The sequence below is a fragment of the Cyanistes caeruleus genome, chromosome 1 (genome assembly GCF_971803275.1).
Source record: "Cyanistes caeruleus chromosome 1, bCyaCae1.hap1.1, whole genome shotgun sequence".
NCBI classification, from domain to species: Eukaryota; Metazoa; Chordata; class Aves; order Passeriformes; family Paridae; genus Cyanistes; species Cyanistes caeruleus.
Window position 1 is genome coordinate 27,903,449 of NC_141701.1, and position 21,491 is coordinate 27,924,939.

Sequence of the window (21,491 nt, forward strand, 5' to 3'; positions counted from 1 at the left end):
ATTTGAAAACCTCTGATTTCTATGTAATATATACTGAAGTTGCATGTCCTTTTCATTTTGTGTATCTCTATGTTATTTATCAGAAATTTAGGGGCAATTTAACATTAAGAAAAAATATATTCCCTTCTGTTTCCTCCCCTGCTTACTAAATTTCAGACGACTGTCTCATAAAAGTTAGGTTTCAAAGCTGTGTGGCTGTTACCCGAAGAGGGTCGAGTTCAGGATGGGACCATGACCATGGGGCAGGACCTCCACATCCACATGTAGGAAGGACAGCTGGTGAGGAGTGACTGCTCCTGAAGCCAGGGCTGGTGCTGCACCCCGGGACCCAGAGAGGTTCCCCATGCTGGGCTCCCGGCTGCCTGTGCCCTAATTAGCTAATGCCAAGTTACTTCAGTTCTCCTGCCGGTCCCTCACAGCAGTGACAGGCACATAAGCACATCCTGAATGCAAGAGGAGGGAGAGCAGATGGATGCAGACAGGGGAGAGCACAGAAACTGTGGGACCATATTGGCTGTAGTCACAACACATCACCAGCCCGACTGTCTGCACGATCCCTGCAGGCACCCGCGCAAAGTGGAGGGAAGGAGGCATTCGAAGGCACTCATAAAGCAGCCCAACAGGCACCTACAAAATCTCTTCTCGAGCACAAGGGATGGTGCACAGCAAAGGAGGGCTTGCGAAATACAAAGTGGGATGCTGACATCAGGAGTCACCTGGGAGCAAGAGTGAGGCATTTGACATCAAATGGGAAATAAAAGGGGAGGAGTGACGTTATGAAGGGCCTTGAAATTTAGCAATTTAACATCTGATGCAGCACAGGGAAAGCAATATTGTCTGAATGGCTGGCTAGGAAAATTGTTGTTTGAAGCTACAGTGTTTATGCATGCCAATACAGAAAGGAAAATTGGGTAACACTATTAAAACAGAAAGCTTTGACTTTTTCTGTATTCAAATTAATTTCAAACCGTCCTGGATTTTTTCATAAAACAGAAGCATTGAAATATAGACAAAAATAAGGTCATCTAATGAGTGAAACGATTGGCATAATTTGACCAGTTGCATTTCACTGCATAATACCACCATTAATTCTAGAAACATTACCAGTGGAACAGGCTGAAATTGCCATTTCCAACAGAAAAAATATCTTGGAAGACAACCAAACTTATGATGGATGTAGGCAGGCACAAATCCATTTAAGTCAGTGGTGCAGCACTTGTGTCTGTCAACTGTAATAGTCTCCCTTGATATTTCATGGAGTTTATGACAAACAAATTACAATATGGGAAGAAAGCAAAACTTGCTATGTACCACATTGAGATACAGATATGGCACAAGGGTTACTTATCAAAACATGCCTGTTCCGCTTCATACAACTTCAGTCAGAAAAGAGCTCACAGCAAAAGCTGCACTGAGATAATGCAGGCATAAAATACAAAGGTTTTGAAAAATTTAAATGCTAAAGAACACTCTAAACAGCAGATTATTTCACCCTATACTTAAAATGCCACTCATAGCACTCATTTTAACCCTCATTTATCTCAGACTAGGTATTTGCAATTCTGATACCTACAAGATAGGTTAGATTAGTGCCTCAAAGAACATGAAGTGATAATTAAGTAGCTTTACAAATTATATTTGTTCTCATTGGTATCTAAAATGGTCTTAATATTTTTTCCATCTACCTTCAGCAATTTACCTTCTGTTTAATGTATCTAATTGCTAAATAAGGAAGAAATTATTCTTTCTTTATAAGAAAGAATTCTTTATATTGGGTAAGCTGTTCTGAAACATAATGTACAATAATGTACAATACAAAGAAATTAATTACATAACCACTTTTCCTTGAATACAGTTCCACCTGAATACAGGTGAAAATTAACTAATTGTCATAGTCTTTTTGGTCTTCTATAGAGTATAATTACCACTAAGATTTTCTTAGCTTCTCAAACACTTTCATAAATGACCTCAGCTTCTCATTTTCAGATCTTTTCCGAGATATATACATTCAACATTGACATTGTTTTTTCTTCTTGATTTTTCAGAAGTTGAAGTAGGCAAAGTTTAATTTTAGAGAGTAAAAAGATCCAATGAGTGCTTCCTAATGGAAATATAGTTTGTGCCTCTGATGAATTTTCCCCATCACACCACAGAAGATGGCAATTTTTATCCCTCTGGAAGATTTTCATCGTATTTGCTGTAGCATAGCACTAAAAAAGTGTATGAGTGCGTCATGAGATACATGGTGTCATCTTTTTTTTGATAACTAACCTGGGGTGCAAAATTATTTATAATCTCTCCTAACTAAAGGGGAGGAGTCACAGCTCTATAGAAAAAGATGAGTCAGGAACTGCCTCCTGTAGAAAGTAGTCACAGGATTTCCATTGAAAAATTAAAGAGCTCCCATCTCACATTAAAAGTCTTTCTATACCTATTCCAAAACAGATTTTGGTTTCCACAGTGCTGACAAAGAAAAAAACTCAATCCAGTAAATTATTTTATTTTTGTTTTCACACTGTTTTCACAACTATTTGCAACACAGAAACTGCAACTTAATGATCAATGTCAATAGAAAAAGATAGAAAAGAGGAAGACGACAAAAATGTGTCCATTACAGTAATGTACTACTGAATGTGTTCAAATAAACACTCGTAAGGTTGGAATGTTATACTTTAGGAGGTTAAAAATCTGAATGACTTCATGTAATTTTTCACTGAAGAATAACTTTTTATTGAAGATGTTGCTTTAAGGTCCCTGAACAGCACAGAGAATCCCAGTCAGCTGAGAAGCTCAATTCCAATTGCAAGGGACAGTTTACTCACCTGTGCTCAGCACATATTAAGGTTTCATTCATCCTCTAACCCCAGTCCTTGCTCTAAAATCTTCTATGACGCATATATTTTAAAATAAATACATTAAAACTTAATATTACTTGAATTTGGGAAAAAAAAAAAAGAGGGAAAAGCTCATATAGTATCAACTAAAGTCAAATATTTAATACACCACATTTATGTTAATATCCAGCTTTTAGGACTTAATGACTGTCAGGTAGTTTAATATTCTTCAGCTCTGGTACAGTAACATAGGGACTGTAAAACACCAGTAGAGATGAAGAGACAGATAATCTATTTACTGCTTTCTAACACTCCCACAGGCATGGAGGTCGATGCACAAATATATTCATTTCCACAGATCTATCAGATCAGGTGATTAGGCAAAATTCTGAAGCAAGCAGAAGTATTGTTACAATCGGAAACAAACAAATGTTAAAATTTAAGACCAAGAGAAATTAGAAGCCCCTGACAGAGGTAATTGCAGTAAGAATTTATAAGCTTTGGATGTACCTCTCTGATATACACTGTATTTCACTGTAATCACAGAAAATGTATTTTCACACTACCCTTAATTTAGTATTATTTATATATTGAAGCATGCTTTTGCTAGAGAATAGCTAATATTTTAATCCAGTATAGAGTGTGCAAGAGCATAAGCTTGATACCTATTTTTCAATGTTAATACAGCAGACACTAGCAAGAAAGTGGTATAAATTATTATTATTTCAAATAATTATTTTCAGTGGCTTAGCAAAATTAAAAAATCTCTTATCTCAAATATATTACAAATAAAAATTATTATATGGAAGTTAATGAAATAAAAATTTGGTTGTGAAAACAGCTGGGAAAAAAACACCACCCTATCTTGTAAAATAAGCACAAAATTATATTGTGAGAGCATACATTGAAAAACTGGTGTAGAAAGTAATATCCAAAGTTTGGACAGAGCAGAGCACATATTAACCATCGAATCTCATCACCCCACTCTGCCTTGTGATTAAGGCAAGGCATGCCTTTAGCCATCCCTCAAAAACAATATTCCCAAGGGTCTACCTGAATCAATCTGGTAGATTCAGTGACTGTATCAGGCACTCAATATTTATGCTTTCATATTACCTAATGCATACAAGGAAATGGACTCCTACCTCATTTCAAACAAACTTTTCCACCGCTGTATCCACCTTTTTTTTCCACATTATTTCACCCTTGAAGTCTCCCTAGATGATGAGCCTCTCCATTAAATAAGACTAAGACAAATCTGACCTCTGAGGTTCTAGCAGAAGTCTGAGTCTTTCTGCTCTAAGTTCCTAACTTCTATGAAGTTAGGAAGCTTCAGCACTGTGCCTCCAGACCAAGTTTCTGTTTCAATATATTGACAACCATGTGGAACTGAGGAAAAAATAGACACCTAAGGACCAAAGCTGTTCTAGCATACTCTTGCCTCCTTGTAGAAGAGATCACATTGAGAGCCTTCCAGCGGATTTTCTCTGCCTGATCATTCAGCCCCTTGCTGCCCTCCAGGAGGGCATAAAATTTTTCTACAGTGGAGCTCTCCACTTCTCTCAACATTGTGTAAAATGCCCCAGGACATACCTCTGGTATATGTCTGGTAGCAGATACATTTCCAGTCTGTGGCGTGACTTCCACCTGTAGTCAGCAACTGCCAAACTGGCAGGACCCAGATAATAAAGACAGCTTAGATGCTCTTACACTCTGGATCTCAGTGACTATCAAAATTGAGCTCAGGCCAGGTTTTTAGTTCCCCAGTTATCTGACACATTCAAAATAATTGTTAAACTGACCATGATTTGTACAAGGAAATTCTCTAAATATGGAAAGCTGGAGATTTTATAGTATGAAATGCATGGAAATTATTTTAGGGAAGTGAGCACAGCATAAGAGACCTTGTGAATACAGTAAAAAAAAGCACATTTGTTGATCATACAAGGCTAAATCATTAAATGTGGTGAAACTATTCTGAGCTTTGATGGAATCTGTATATGAAACATATGTATGCATACAAAGATTTGTTACCTGTGTCATAATAGTGCTCTTTCTCCCCAAATCCCTTCTCTTCCCAAACTGGTTCTAGCAGGTCTCTGGGGAAAAACAAACCAAACCAAACCAACAAACCAGAAACCGAAAAAAAAACCAACCCTACTTGTGTTTGTATATTTCTGCTGTTCTCTTCAGCTGGGAAAAAACAAAACTCTTCCTCCAGTTAAGGGAACTTCCAAGCCATATGACCAGTTCTGTGGCATCTGGGCACCTCAGCCTGTCTGTTCATGCATATGGGTGTAGTACAGCAACAGCTTTACTGCATATTAGTCAAGCATCATGTAGCACATTTCTTGACAGAAGCAAAAGCAGTTTATGACTTGAAGCAAAAAAATTTTATCCCAGGGGCTTCTAAGAGCCAGGCAAAAGGCCAGGGCTTAGGTCAACAGCTTGGGAGTTTGGCAAGTATTTCCTATCATTATTCCTTTGCAAGGATCTGTCAACTGATTGAGTTGAATAATATGACCTTTTGTTATGAGAGAGAAGGCACTTCGAGACAACAAATGTGTAGCCATGAGCATGGGTTATTCAAGGACAAAATCACAGAGTTTCTGAGGCTGGAAGTGACCTCTTAAGATCATCATGTCTACACCTCTCTCTGCTCATTCAGGGACAACTACAATGGGATGCCAGGTTTGTGTCCAGATGGTTCATGTGTATCTCCAAGGATGGAGACTCCACAAAGTTTTTGGACAATCTGTCTGGGCAGTCCATCACTTGCCACTAAAGTCCCTGTGGAAATAGGGCTACCAGGAAAAGGAGACTTGACCTCAATATAAGTTCATGTCTGCAAACTGATACAGGCAGCATGTTAAGCAGCCTGTATGAAGTCAGCAAACTGCAAAACTCCCAGCAGCTAAAGCTAAGGGCAATGCCATACAGTTACATTGACACTTTACCTGCCCTGAAATCATACATACAAAGCAGGGTGCAGTGACCCCCAAGCCAGCACTAAGCAAATTATCCCCCAGGACTGCATCACCCTGCTGTTTTCTTGCAGGGAAAACATGCACACATATTCAAGACAACTACATAATGCTGTTTGAAGCTGCCCATAGAGAGAATTGCCTTAGTACCACAGAAATGATACCTTAAAACATCAATATTCATGACTATGATTTTTCTGGGCATTTAAATGGGTGGCAATTTTAAAAAAATTAAGCACCTCAGAGACTGATGGGTAAAGGCCAATCTTACTGTATTGGATTCCACAGTGTATTATAAGACTGTATCATTAATACAAGAGAGGAAAAAACAACCACAGAAAAATAGATTCTGGCACATAGGCAAGTAACTCAGATTTTGCAGCAATACACTCCATACCTATTCAACTACCTCTTCACTGACAGGAATATTTTATATCCCACTACTATTATGCATCATATAGAGGAATACTAAAAATATTTTACAAATACTTCATTCTTCTAAGTCAAGCATTTCTATGAGAAATAAAAAATCCTGTCAGTTACATTCTAAAGGTCATGCCAGCTATAAAGTCTAATAAAAAATTTCCAGATGGCAGCAGCCAATTTCCAATAAGATTTAATTTGGTTAATTGACTGTCTTATTTACTAATTTATAGCAGTATGCAGTTCATTTAAATTAACCTCATTTGCTGTCATGATTTAAACAAGGTTAAACAACCTGGGATTTTTTTTTAAAAATTGTATGTAGAAATGACAGAGTCTAATATATAGTGACATACTAATATAACCACAAGACAACCTTCTTCTTTTCTGGTTTCTTGGTTTTTGTTTTTTTGGGGTTTTTTTGGGAGGGGATGTTTGGTTTTGCTTGTTTTGTTTTGTTTTGTTTTAGAGAAAGGGAATATAAGAAATATTGACTATATCAAATTAATGGAAGAACTATTTAAACACAGAACATTCTTGTCATAATTACATTAATCTTTAAAAAAACCCAAGTGACAAACCTCTGGGTAAGAAGGGAAAACAAGTGAACCAACTAATGGGAATAAGGAACCAACCTCAGCTAAGAGGGGTTGTACAGAAAAAGAATCTCTAATGGTCACGGTCATCAGTATTTCAACTTTAGCACCAAGCCCTCCCACCTTGATTCTGCAAAAAGTTAATCCACAAAATCAGCTTTAAAAACCCAATTTTTCTACCATTTTTCCATACTCACCGGAGGGATAAAATAAATCTCTTTTTCGAAAAAGAAAAAGAAAAAGAAAAAGAAAAAGAAAAAGAAAAAGAAAAAGAAAAAGAAAAAGAAAAAGAAAAAGAAAAAGAAAAAGAAAAAGAAAAAGAAAAAGAAAAAGAAAAAGAAAAAGAAAAAGAAAAAGAAAAAGAAAAAGAAAAAGAAAAAGAAAAAGAAAAAGAAAAAAAAAAGGCAGTACTAGGTTGAAATAAGATATTTGTGGACTTCTGCTTCCTTATCAGATTCATCTGGGACAGTGCTTTTTTTAATCCTGAGTTACCTTAGTAAGGGAAAAAAGTTCCCCAGGAAGAAAGCAGCTGGCCCTTGAAGGTACATAAAACTTTTGGATTCCTACAGACTCTTCATCTAACATTTTGTCTGAAAACTGGCATTTCCTTCTGAGGAGAAATTGCAGGCCTTAGTGATGTCTTGTGTTCCTCTCCTGGAGAAGTGAGAGTGGCAGCCCAGGAGGCCTGCAGAGATGGGGCTGGATGTATGTCAGTCCTGCACCCTGGGCACTGTCCCACACAGACCTGGCTGTGGTGCTGCTGAAAAGTTATGGAATGCATGGGAGAGAAGGGCCTGCACTTTCTGATTCCTGAATGGCACAAAGTTAGAAGAACTAACTTTTGTCTGTGCTCACAGTGTATTCATCTCTGACATTGTCCTTGCTTGCAAGGTATTTTAATTTCAGAAAGGATTTTGGGGTTTAGTTTAGTTTTGCCACTGGATATTTGCCTGTTCTAATTTTTCCAGAGGAGGAAGGTTTTTTTGGCTCTAGTAGTGAAACCTAAAAGTATTAATTAACATAAGTGGAAGAATTTGAAGCTTGAAGAAAAAAGGTCTACAAACTATAAACCCTTTGCTTTTGTCCTTAAGTCCCTGACAATGACAACTCTCAGAAATATCTATTTTATAAAAGACCACATTCTCCCATCTATCACATAAAACTTCATTAAAAAAAAAAATCTAAAAATCTAATACACCTATAAACATCACAGCTGGCTTCATTTTTAATGGAGCTTGATATATCTCCACACTCGGGAGCTGTTTCAGACATCAGTGTTTTTGTGAAATGTTAGCAAGAGACACACATACAACAGTAAATATGTTATGCAAGATGACTTACTGGAAGGTCAAGGATTGTTGTGACCATCCTCTGCTCACTACAGTTCTCAAGTTTTCCTGATGTTCATCACAATTTCTACCCTTAAAAGACAAAAATCAAAAATCCAATTTTTCCTCAAAAATCCTATCTAAAATCCCCTTAACATGTATACAAAGCAGACTGTGCATCAACATAAAGCAGAAGAGATTATATTCACATAGCCTCTATAAAATCAGTGTATAAGTGCATGTATGACAAGATTGTTAAATAGTTCATTTGTACCTGACACTGTAGAGGTACCTGGGGCCCACAAACAGCAAAGAGCTGGCTTGGATGTTGAATGTCCTTGGCCTTCAACACCTGATAAGTTTCTTAAATGCATTGATGATTTCAGAAGGTAATGATTTATTTATTCTCTGCAGTGGGAAATCTTTCATAGGTGCCTGAGCTAGGATGCCTCACCTAGAAGTGTTTTTAATGGGCAACTAGAAAAGCAATTTCCTCAAAAGAATCTGGTAGAGTGATTTTCCTCCAGCTTTTTCTGGTTCTTAAATAATGTCTTATTACTGAGAAATAAGAAGTTCTAATTTCCAAAGTACCACCAGAAATTCCTCTGCAGTGCATTAATGCACAGCTGGAGAAGAAAAAGGGCTCCTGCCAAAGAGGGCTCCTTCACATTCATCCTGTCTTAAGTGAACATTCCCCAGCTCTTGAATGAAACTTGACAATGTAGTGAGAACACCAAAGAAATATATTAAGAAAAAGTAGCACTTTTAGAGTAAATGTCATGCAGCTCTGCCTCAAACATGCTCAGTACCATCTGTTGTATACAACCTGTGTGTCTCAGCTGCTCTCTGAGCACATTGCTGTTCCTTGGGGCATCACTGGGTGTTTTCTCACTCAGAAAATGTTACATGTAGAATTGGCTTGGTGGTATAGTGAGATAATCCAGGGTGTAAAACATTCATCTGATGAACTTGCAAAGAATATCCACTTTAGAAACAAAAGAAAATTGATACTAAGTATATTGTGAACATATAAGCAGTTTTAGCCAGGCTCAGATTTCAGCCTGCCAGAAACTGGCACAGTAAGGCAGACACGGCAGTGATTTTCTGTTCTCATTTTGCCTCCATTATTGCCAATAACAAGAGACTAGAAGAAGCACAGCACTTCAGCAGATGACATAACTGAAGCTATCTTTAGAAAAATTGTGCAGTAAGGAAAAGAGTATCTCTTGACTGATAAATTGCATTCTTAAATGACCCGACTGGTTCAGCTGCTAAAATATATGCTCTCAAATATGTATTGTCATGATGCAGGATTAAGAAATGGTTTTTTTTGTAAAGATTCTCCCTCTCCTAGTTGATACTTATTAGTCTTTTAAAATTTTAAGTTGTGAATTTTCCTCTTGTCTTAAACTGAACAAATACACAGATTTCAGTATCTGAAATTAAAGGAAACAGCTTCTGTTTCCTTTAATTCCAGTGGTAATTTTCCTGCTAAGAAATGCAAGCTAAGACTCTCAGAATGTATTTGGAAAATACAGTGACTTCAATTTTGATCAAGTAATCAGGTGTTTAAAGTTTATGGTAGTTACATGCATATATAAAGAGCTTACTATTATTAAGGTGTTGTGAATGGGTATCCACTTGGACACCTGAAAATGGAACATCCACAACAGTTTTAGCAGTACTTTGTTATATTTATTTCACTGTTTTCATACCTATAAATATAAATCCTATAATATGGGGGTTTTTTTGCCATTATAAGTTTGGATTCTTTTCCTAATATTCCCTGTGGTAAATTTTCCCATTTTCACATTTTTAAATTTTTACTCCTTCTGACTTTGTCAGTCATGGTTGTTTTTTATATTTTGGATCAGTATGAGCTGAAATCATCATATTGCTTAAATATTTTTTCTTTAATATGGAAAAACACATCTATAAAAATTAAAACCTGTGCCAATAACCAACAAGTTCTCTGAAAGCTTTTACAAAAATACTCCACTCTTCTCATACTGTTAACAGTAATTTCTCTGTTGGCTTGCTTAATTTTCATCTATTTTATTTCTATGTGCACAGTCTCTTCCTACTGTCAGTATCTTTTTCACCTCATTTGTTTTCATATCCTACCTCACCCGTGCACAGGCCTCCTCAGGTCCTATCTTCTTGACAAATGTTCCTGCTTCTGTTCAGTCATAACACCTTATTTTTCTTTTAAGCCATGCTATGGAAATATAGGTTCTCCCCAAGTATCCACCATTCTTCATTTGCTTATGTATATATATCCTCTACTTAATTTTCTAGACTCATACATGTGAATGGAACATTTAACACAAAGTATTCACATTCAACATCTACTGCTGTCTCAGAAAAGTTTGCCAATAGAAATGACTGCATGAACTTTAAGCTCCTTCTTTCAGTATCTTTTTTTTTTTTTTTAATTTTCTTCTTTTAATTTATTTTATGCTATTTTCCCCTGTGTCAAATCATAAAGTTGAGGGAAACTGTCCCATAGAGTAATACCTGTAAGTGAATTATTTGCTATCATCTTTCTATGTAATTATGGAACACAGCAAAAAATTCTAACTTCACTTGTATCAGAAATTAAGACCTTAAGCCAAGAGTCAGCTGAAACATTGGGGTCTTTTGTCTTTGTCTCTAACTCTAACATTAGCTACTTGTGATAATTTTCACGAAAGCGTATTAGATACACAGATCCATTAAAAATTTTGTTGAATGCTTTGCATCTGTTCTTGTGAGCAGTTGATCTGATCAGTTGGGGTAAAGGATTTATTACACCTCTTCAGTCCAAGCACTACTTGATTTTTTAAAGAAAAATTAAATCTGGAATAGTTTTTATTTGCTGTCTTAATGCTTACAATAGGACTACTTATTTATTTTTACAGTACAAACCTTTGCCATTATCTTGACCATAAACTTTCCTCTCAAATCTTTAGGGTACTAGTCCAAATTTTTTTGACAGACCTTCATACTAAAGGGATTTATCTTCACTCCACAAAATAGTGATTTCATGTCTATTTTTGGTATGTTTTCATTTATTTGGCATCCTGAGCCGTCAGTCCTGCCTGTCCATTAAGTTATATTAATATTGTCCTGACTCCCTATATGATTCAGTTATAACTCATGATGACAAAAGTTCATGACAAGTCACCTTGTAGCTCATTTAATTCTAAGACAAGTTTTGCCTGTTCCCACATTTCTGCTACATTTGGTCTTTTGCAACAATGCAAAACATATCAATTCTGATAGTAATTTTACACTGACTTTCATTATTTTAGGATTCAGTGTTAGCCTTTTTCATCATTATAAAATATTTATGCATAGAGAAGGAGGCAAAAACAATGCTAGGAATCAAATCACCTTCTTTTTACATCTTCAGTAAGAGAATATGCTAAATGCTCTGAATATATAACTTGACTGAAATGCATATGTTACTTGTAAGTGGGAATGCAACTTTCAAATGTCAATGCACATCCAGGATGTTTATTTCTACATAAAGAGAATCAGAACATATGGCCAACCAATAACAGTATATCAGCAAGCACATTTTACTCCTGAGACCACTCCATGCAGAGAATGTACAATCATATGCTCCTTCTAGATATTGATTCTTGTCCCTATCCAGCTGTCTAGGTACAAAAAGAATGGGATGCTTTTTAGAGAAACAGCAATATTGTTGATCCAATTGTCAAACTACTAAGCCTTGAAATACGTACATTAGACTGTGATTGTGCTCAAAATAGGTAAGATGTTTTGTGCTAAGGAAAAAGTTCACTCCTCTCCACAGCTCCTCTAATTTGACTTCCATCCCTTAAGCTACTTAAGAATAGAGTTATGCCTTCTTAAACTTCTTAGAAAAGAGAAAAAAATATGAGTTCTGCAGATCACAAGCATAGCTTTTCCAGTTAAAGGCTAAAGTCTAAAACCTATAAGCTATTATTCTTATCCTCTGAAAGAGAAAGTAAAGGTTTGTTAGTTAAAACAGTAAATTTTGTCTGAAACATTTAAAATATTTATTTCTGGAACAAGTCAGAGAAAAAACTAAAAAATAACAATCCACCTCCCCACAGCTGATTATTCTAGAAAAATAGAATTTTTCAATTCTCACATACAAGATTGGGCCAGTAGTCTTAAAAATGAGTAATTAGGGTGCATAAAAGATGGCAATAATCAGAATATGATGCAGATGCAATTAGTATGCTAGGAATGTAAGAGCAAGTGAAATAATGTTTCATAATTTTCAGATTATGTTGGAGAAAAAAATAATTTGTAAGCAGTCAGAGAAATAATGACATTTTCAGTAGACTGCTTGTACTATAAACTTCATTCTTATGGTATTTTATTTACGAGGCTCCCAAGCAAAGCAAAGAAGAATGGACTCCTAGTTTTTATGGCAATATATGGGAAAAACAGCTCAGTTTAGTGTTTAGTTTCTGTATCTGAAAATTCATTTTCCAGCCGTTTTTTGTGCCTGTCAGAAATGAGCTCTCTTGGCTGGCAATTTGACATATTAATAGTCCATCTGGTTGGAAACCCTGAGGAGGAGCTACATTTTTGCAGATAAAACAGGAAGGTCTGCAGTGAAGTTAATAGATGCAGGTAAAATGACATAGTGAACTTTCATTTTTTAGGAGTGGGCCATGACATAAAGATGTCGAAAGTAGAACACAGAAGGGAAAAAAAAACGTCTGGATTAAATTTATTTGAGGATGTGTTGTTCAACCAACATATAAATTAGAATACAAAGGAAACCACTGCTATTTTAAGAGAACGTCTGTGAAATAACATTATGGCCATAAGTAGTAAGCCAAACACTACTACCTGGTTTTTTTTATGACCATATTAAAATGTGAGTGCTAATATATCCAGAATCATGTACATTTTTCCATCTGTTTAGTCATACAGAATTACTGGCTAGGTTTTGGTGTTATATAGCATGCCATTATCAGTTTCACTGAATAATGTATCCAGAAGAAAAACTTTGTGGGAGTACAACATTGGCTTATCAAATGACTTTTAAACATTCTGTAAATCATCCTTCATTGCTGCACTTAAAAAATTTGAGATTGTGTATGTGCCTTCCTAACAGGATTCACCATTCTATGTTCTGGGACTGAAATTTTCTTTGTGCATATTTCTGCAACACTTTAAAACCATAAGAGATGGAGCAAGAGACAGGACACAGGGATTGCTTAACATTTTGCACAGGAATATTATGTAATATATATGCTATGTATAAAATTTTCCTGTAGGGAAAAATACTGAGTTTTACAGTTCTTACTAACTTCCACCAAAATATCAGGATCACAGCACTATGCAGGGTTGGGATCACACAGTCATTTTGAACTGAGAGAAAAAATTTTAGCTAAATGATTTAAATTTCTAAGATGTTAGCAGCATAGCAATAGGAAGCTTGAAATTTTCAGAGTTGAAATTTCAATGCTTCCTTTTTCCTGGTTTTTATATTTGCTTCATAAAACACTAAATGAAAGTAATACTTAAATCAGTGTTTAGTTATTTGTGCAACCACAAAGTGTTTTCCTACAGCAAAGTTCCAAAGAAGTAGAGCTGTGCCTCATCTGGAGTCAACTTCCCAAAATGAAAAAAAAAGTCTTATGATAAAATATTTCTCTTAAGATTTGAGGCATAGAGATCTGAAAATTACTGGAATATTTTGTTTTCTGTTTGAATGGATTAATGTCTGAAGTTCATGGTTAAAATTTGTGGCTGAGCCATAAGCAAAATATGTGTTACAAACTCACATCACGTGACCAACCAAAACATTCATTATTTACCCATTAAAAAAAAAAGCAGCATTACTTTGGAAGGTTAATTTTTAATTTTATTTAAAAAAACACAGGTTAAGGAAGTTTATTATAATTGAAGGAATGTTACAGCAGATTCTTATGATTCATTAAAACTCAAATATTTCATCTTTCAGTTGGCAACTGTGCTCTGTAATCTGCTGAGGTCCTCAAAATCAGTGTTCAGAAACAGAATGATTATTGCTACTGCTTGTTAAACTGCATTCATTTGAGGAGAAGAATCAAATATTTATGGTCCTTAAACCTTGTTAAAATAGAGTTATTGATACAGAAATTTAAATTGCATTTATAATTTTTGTCTCTCCTACAGTTATTGCAAAACCTGAAAATCTCCATAGCATTGCTATTTGTTAAAAAAATTAATCTAGATTCAACAACAGAATGCTTAAAGAGATGTTAGATTTAGAAAATCATTACCTGCACACATCAATTCCCGCAGAGGTTTCCTAAAACCTATGCCCATTGATTTAAGTCATGTCTTCACAGGGTGGAACTGTGCCTATTAATCAGCATACATTTTGAAAATGCAGCGAGTTTTGGAATTGTGTCTCTGATCCTTGGAAGGAGGCTCTCAGCCTTAGGAATTAACTCAGTGTTGTGGTATTAAAAAATCATTTTCAATGTTGTCGTCAAAAATAAGGAAAAGTCTCCAGTGCCTTTTTTTGTCCTTAATACCTTTGTGGAGATGTAAAAGGTGGAGAGAAATTTCACTTAAAGTACACTAAGAGAATTAAACCAAATTAGAGGTTCTCCCCACTCTAGATGACAGTGAATATATCAAATGCGAATGTATCAAGATTTCAGATTTGTACCAACATAGACTGGTATCTAGCAAGTTTAAAGCAGATGTACTTTCCACTTAATGGGTCCTAAATTAAAAATGAGATCCTGAGAGCTTACATCCACCTAGCTATCAGGTTATTATATTGTTGTGCTTTAATTCACAGACCTGGTGGCTGCTGAGGTACTATTCTGCTTTCAGCACTATTCATTTCTCTTCCACGATCTTCCAGGCTTCAGAATTTTTGCTTGTCACTTATCTTAGAGCTTCCTATTATGGTATTACTGTAAATTAGGCAATTGCCTAAAGTAACAAGGAAGTCCTCCCAGTACTATTTTATTACACTGCATTGTATATTTCCAGGAAGAAAAATAGGATAAAGTTGTATGAATGAGAAAAAAAATTGTTGATTATTACTTTACACATACAGATATATTTGGGGGTTTTTTTCAGGATATTTTTTTCAAAGGTTATTGATAAAAAATAAATAGATACTATAGAAATAGTAGGACTGTGCTTGATGAGCTGTACTACTGAATAAACAAAATTTAGAAAACATGGTTGGAACATCTATACCTAGAACTTAAATCAGTCAACAACATTAAGTTCATCAATGCCAAATAAATTATTTTCTCCATATTCTGTAATACATGGCTTCCTTTTTTTTTTTCTCTGCGCAAACATCCTTTAATGAAGAATATTTAAACCAAAGGGATTTTCTGGATGATAGAATACCGTATGCTCTGCTGTCACCAGCAGCCAGTGATCCGTTCTGTAACATGCTCAGACTCCTCATAACTCGTTTGAGAAAACTAATCCAAAAACTGATGGCAATAATTTCTAGGAAACTCCTTCCAATGCCTCTCTGAAATGAATATATTTTTATATGTGCCAGCACTGCTATTAATGATCTTTTCAATTCCTTAATGTATATGTGGAGAACAGGATCAGATTTCTCTTAGGCTGAAATGACTGAGATAGTTCTGCTGTATATTTGCACTGTTTTGAATATCTACACTACAAACTTGAGTTTCTAGAACTGTCAACATTACAGCACAAGCAATTCTTTGTCTGCATCAGAAATAGTGTCCTTATAGAGGCTAACATAATGCTTTCTCTTTTTCATATTTGGATAGTAAAATCAGGTGCTGATAAAGCTAACTTCTGGTCTTCACCGTGGAATCCTTGGGGACAGGATACAGACCCTCATGTATGGTTACATTCTGAACACAAAGGAAGGCACAAGATACTTGGACTGAGCTTATGACCTGTGATCAAGTAATGTGCACAGATCTTTTAAAACAGGTGGGTGATCAAGAACATAGAGAAAAAGAAATAGAAAAAGGGAAAAAAAGAAATTAAAAAACCAGAATAGAATATTTGTGAGTTTCTTTATAGAGTTTTCTCTGAATTCTTCTAATCCAGTGCTAAAGGACGTCCCATTTTGCCTGAGTTCCCTGCATTTTTATAGTAAAACCTAATTTTTGTTTCCAGAAAATGAATCCCTCTAACATAATACTTTTTTTCTCATTTGCAGTTCTAATAATTACATTGTAATGAGGTTCAGAGAAAAGAGAAGTACAGCAATTCCTTTTCCTATGAAACCAAAGTAGATTCTTCAAAATACCTCCATTTCATTCCATTGGAGTTTGGTCCTACAGAGTGTCAAACCCAGAAGTTAGTTATTTTACCAGTTTCCTATACTGTGACCATGACGCACCATACAAAACCCCAAATTTCACTTGAGAGAATGTGCATACTACATATAATTATGCTTTTACTTTTGGAAATTAGGAACAATTCCATCAAATGTTTACATTTTCAGTCTCCACCAGCAGTGTTGATTAATTAATTTATAAATTCCTATTCTAATGTCCCATTTCTTCTATAGGGATTTTCCTTACTGTTTTTCAAGTTCACCACCAGAAGAAGAAATTCAAAGTCTTAGTCCCCTGATACATTTGAGCAAGATTAATTTTACATGCTAGTGTGTGCACATTAAACCACTACTCACAATTAAAAAACATTAAAAAAACCCAAGAACGATAATGCTGAGACTTGAAAACTCACCCACTGACCTTATGTAGATCTATTCAAAATCATATATGCATCTGTCTGGGAAAGCTGGGAATGTCTTTGTAATCATGTCCCTAGACTTAAGCATGAGCAGTACTTCTTTCACAGTGAAATCCAAGGTAATAATACCTCTTATGTCGGTGAATGACATTAAATATTTGAATAATCCCTCTGACTTCCCTCTGAAACTTTTAACGAGGCAACAGCTGCTTTCATATATCATCACAGCTTGTTTTTTCAATAAAAACAATACAGACTCAAAAAAAAATACAGCAGCAAAAAGTCTTACAAAAGAGGAAATCCTAGTCATTCAACAAAGGAAAGTCTTCCTGAATTCTTTACTAGGTATTAGATCCACCCTTTTTAAAATGTGAAAATTGTTTTTTTGTTCCTTTAAATCAAAATAATTTTTCATTATTATTTGGAGTATTTTTTCTACTTCTTTTTACTAAAAGTTTTTCTAACTATTCTATTCTATTCTATTCTATTCTATTCTATTCTATTCTATTCTATTCTATTCTATTCTATTCTATTCTATTCTATTCTATTCTATTCTATTCTATTCTATTCTATTCTATTCTATTCTATTCCATTCCATTCCATTCCATTCCATTCCATTCCATTCTATTCTATTCTATTCTATTCTATTCTATTCTATTCTATTCTATTCTATTCTATTCTATTCTATTCTATTCTAATTCTATTCTATTCTATTCTATTCTATTCTATTCTATTCTATTCTATTCTATTCTATTCTATTCTATTCTATTCTATTCCATTCCATTCCATTCCATTCCATTCCATTCCATTCCATTCCATTTATATGTACCCATTAATTTGTTTGCACAGCTCTGTAGTGCATGGCCAAAGTAGGTCACTAACAGGTGGTGAAACTAAGAATTTCCTCTTCACAGGTAAAGGTATCCGTTGTGCACTGTTCTGAGTAATGTATCACGTGCTCATCAAAAAACCTGAGAACTGTCAATTTGATGAAGTACAACTCACATCTCATTAATGTTGAGCATAGAAGCAATACTCCGCATCAAAAATGACTGCTAAAATATTTGCAATTACCAGCTGTTCAGAATCCATTTTATGTAGAGAAAAAACATGTCAAATTTAATTTATCACGTGTGTTCTTCTTCATCTGTCATATTTCTTTTTCATGCAATGTACTGAAAAGTTATCAAAACCCTCTTACTCTTATCCCAGACTGGCATCATATAGACAAAAGGAAATGACATAAATTATATGTATCCAGATATAATAGCTACATAGATAGATAATCTTCAGAAAAACTTCTTGACTTTAAAAGTTGTATGGACAATTTTATCTTAAAGCACTCATCTTTCCTGTAAGGATGGTCAAAATTGTATTCTGTTTGGGTACTGCTGCCAGGGGTAAAATGAATAAATGGTATCTCAATACATATTAATTGCTAGCTTTTCTGGAAAAAAAATCAAGATTACAGATTTCAAGTAAGGAGAAGACATAAAACACATTTATTTGAGAATGTGGGACAGAATAGGATCTGCTTAGATCTTCAGTGATGTTATGGAGAGAACTTGACTAAGTCTTGAGCAGGTCACAGAGGATGTGAGAGCCTAAAACATTCTAAAGGCAAAAACTATTAGTTTAAAAAAATCCCAATTATTTAACATTTTGATAATGAGTACTTTTGTTACACGTGGAATACTTCTACTAATACTAATGACTTAAGTTGCACACCAGAGGCCAAGTGTCAAAAGACAGTAATAAATTTATACCAGCACAGATAAAGTCCCCCTTTACACTGATATTTGTGGAAGATAAATTGAGCTGATTATTTCTCTTTATTCTGTGCTTGTGAGGCTGCAGTGGGAGTACTGTGCCCAAGCTGCAGTTCTCCAGTAAAAACTAGAGCAATCAAACTGGAACAAGCCCGGTGGAGAGTTGCAAGGATGGTTTGAGAAGATATAACAGGCTGAAGAACCTGAATTTTTTCAGCCTGAAGAGGTGCCTGTAATCTTGTGTCTCTGAAACAGATCCTGCACCTATGCATCTAAAAGCACCTATGCCACAGTGGTATAGCTGAGAAGACACAGCATCTGTAAAGGATGAAGAAAACTCAGCTGCTTTTGGAAGTGTGTGATTCAATAATTTTAAGCAACCTGCCTTAGAAGGCAAAATTTAACACAACTTTTTATTCTAAATCAAAACCTAATTTTTTCCAGTCAATTCACATGAAAGGTCTTTTATTATTTTGCCCTTTCTGATAAATGGAATACAAAGGTAAAACCTACTGCCCAAGAAACTGCAAGGCTCTTAATAAGTTTCTTTTATTTGTTAGTATCCTTGGCTATTATTTCCAAAATCCATTTTCTTTTCCTCTTCCATCAATAAGGCTTTTTGTTCCAGACTGAGAGCTCACAAGAGGAGAAAACATCAGCTTTCATCACTGCCCAGTAGAGATATTTAGTTTTTCCAGGTTTCCAAGTAGAGGTTGAAACACATTTATTGATTAAATTTATAGGGGATCCTCTAGCTATTCTCAACATAGCCTTCTTTGTTACTGATTCCTAGCAGAAAGATTATAGCTTATTTTTTATTTCATAAAACAAGACATGCATAAAACAAGATTCCCCTCTATCCTATTATTGTATGGTGGGATTGGGAAGGTCAGCCCATTGCTAGTTATTTTTTTAAATACTAGGAAGAAGATTGTAGCAACTAAACCAGATATCAGCTCAGTAGGTCTCCAGGCTTTTTGCAAGCTAATTTGATAGAGGTCTGCTTGAAATTAAAAAAAAAAAAAAAAAAAAAAAAAAAAAAGGAATGAGCTCAATTATTTTTAAAATGTCTCTACTTGGCTATAAGGTAGACTTCAAATTTTTAGCATTCTCTCTTTGTTTTAGGCCTGATTGCAGTGTAAGGCTGTTGTATGTCTACAAATATCTCAGTACTATGATCTGTGACTTCAGATCCTGTCCTGTGGTCATGTTTCACCATGAGGACTTCTGTTTCTGTAACTAGACACAACATTTCACTACAGCTCTACAACTGGCTTTGTCCCTCTTTGACCTTTGATTATCATTATTATGTCTTTAGTATTAACAGTGACTGTATGTTTTTAATGTGAGGAAATCTTTTTGACCTAGAAAGGTCAATTTGAGTATTTAAACATTAAATTTAAATGTTAAAAACAAGCACAAAATCCCCAAATACCAAAAGAAAACAACACCCCAAAACTGCAGTAATGCCTTTTCTTTTTGTCCATAAACCATTAAAAATACGTTATGTCATCATAGCAATTATTCAGTAAATAAAAGAAAGTATTTCATTCCATGATGTTTTTGAATGTCACTTAATTCAGCTTTTTGTTGGTCATTACATTGTGTTATTGGTTTCCTTAGGCACATGGCAATATTTGTCCCTTCACTGGATGATTAAAAATTTTTAAAAGTGAAGAATTACGAATGATGAACAATACATAGCAAATATGTTTGTTCCCTCTAATGTATGTGTTTCCATGTGCATGAACTTGTTTATGAACTAATTCAAACAGACCTTCCCAAGAAGCATCTGCAAGTCACTCTCACATGGATTCTCATAACAACTGAGCACACTGGTGGGTATTGATTCAGCTGGCATTTTCAATTGTAGCAAATGCTTACAAACACTGTGCTAGCAATATCTCATACAATATGAGCTTGAAAGATGTTTTCTTTGGCTCAAATATACGTATGAAATTACCTGCTTGTTATTTCATTCCTGTAAGAAACCATACCTGGGCACAGTTTACCTTGAATGAAAAAATAAATACTTAAATATTATTTTCTGTGCTCCCGATAATGGATTGTCCTGTTTTTTTTTGGTTTTTTTCGGGTTTTTTTAACTTGTTGAAGAAAATCTCCAATATTCCACAAAGCACAATTTATTTCCTAACCATAGTGAATTATTGCTCCATTTACCAGTTCCTTAATCAACAGCTACATCTAGCAATCAGGGCAGATGTGGTTCATAAGCCATATTAATTTCTGATTGCTTATTTTTTCTGGATGGGATGTGAGCATACTGTAAGCTCCTGTTATTGGGTCTCCTTCTCTGCAGTATATCTTGGTTTCATTCTCCTGAAATTCAAGGATATGAGCTCAGTACAAGCATGGTTCCAACAGCCAATGTAAACTAGATGCCTACACAATAGCATTTATGTGTTCAAATATCATCACATAAATAGATAGCTAAGTAATTAAACAACGAAGGTTCTTTGCAGAAGTGTCCACAGTCTTGACATTCCTTTATTTGAGATGCCAATCATTTGCTTTAGATGTTAGGATGTGCCTTTCTCTCCCTTTTTCTCCTTGTGCTTGTAAACATAACCCCTCTGCATCACACTGGAACTAGATCATCCCAAAAGTATGGTGTGTGTTATCCTCTGGACCTCCCATTTCCAGAGAGATGACTGTGATGCATCACAATTATAATATTTAACTACATGAGCAGGCGGTTTTTTAATGAAAGTAAAACCTGTTTAGAATTTGACAGGTTTTAGTGTTCCCTGCACAGGTATTCCTCACATGAAAAATTATCTAACTCTAAATTCCTCAGGTCTGATGAAATAAATACACTAGAAAAAAAAATCATTCTTTC

The 21,491-nt window shown here is 35.1% G+C and overlaps 1 protein-coding gene across 9 annotated transcripts in view; it reads right to left on the minus strand.

The window, feature by feature from the left end:
• The window catches only part of RALYL (RALY RNA binding protein like), a 362,753-nt gene that overhangs the window by 263,643 nt on the left and 77,619 nt on the right, over nt 1-21,491 (minus strand). The window contains exon 1 of one of the 9 annotated variants that reach the window (XM_086883798.1): nt 8,179-8,253. The exons of the other annotated variants lie outside the window; for them this stretch is intronic. The gene's annotated coding sequence lies outside the window, so the exon portion shown is untranslated. Of the gene's footprint in view, nt 1-8,178; nt 8,254-21,491 lie in introns of those variants that run through there. 9 annotated transcript variants of the gene reach the window in all.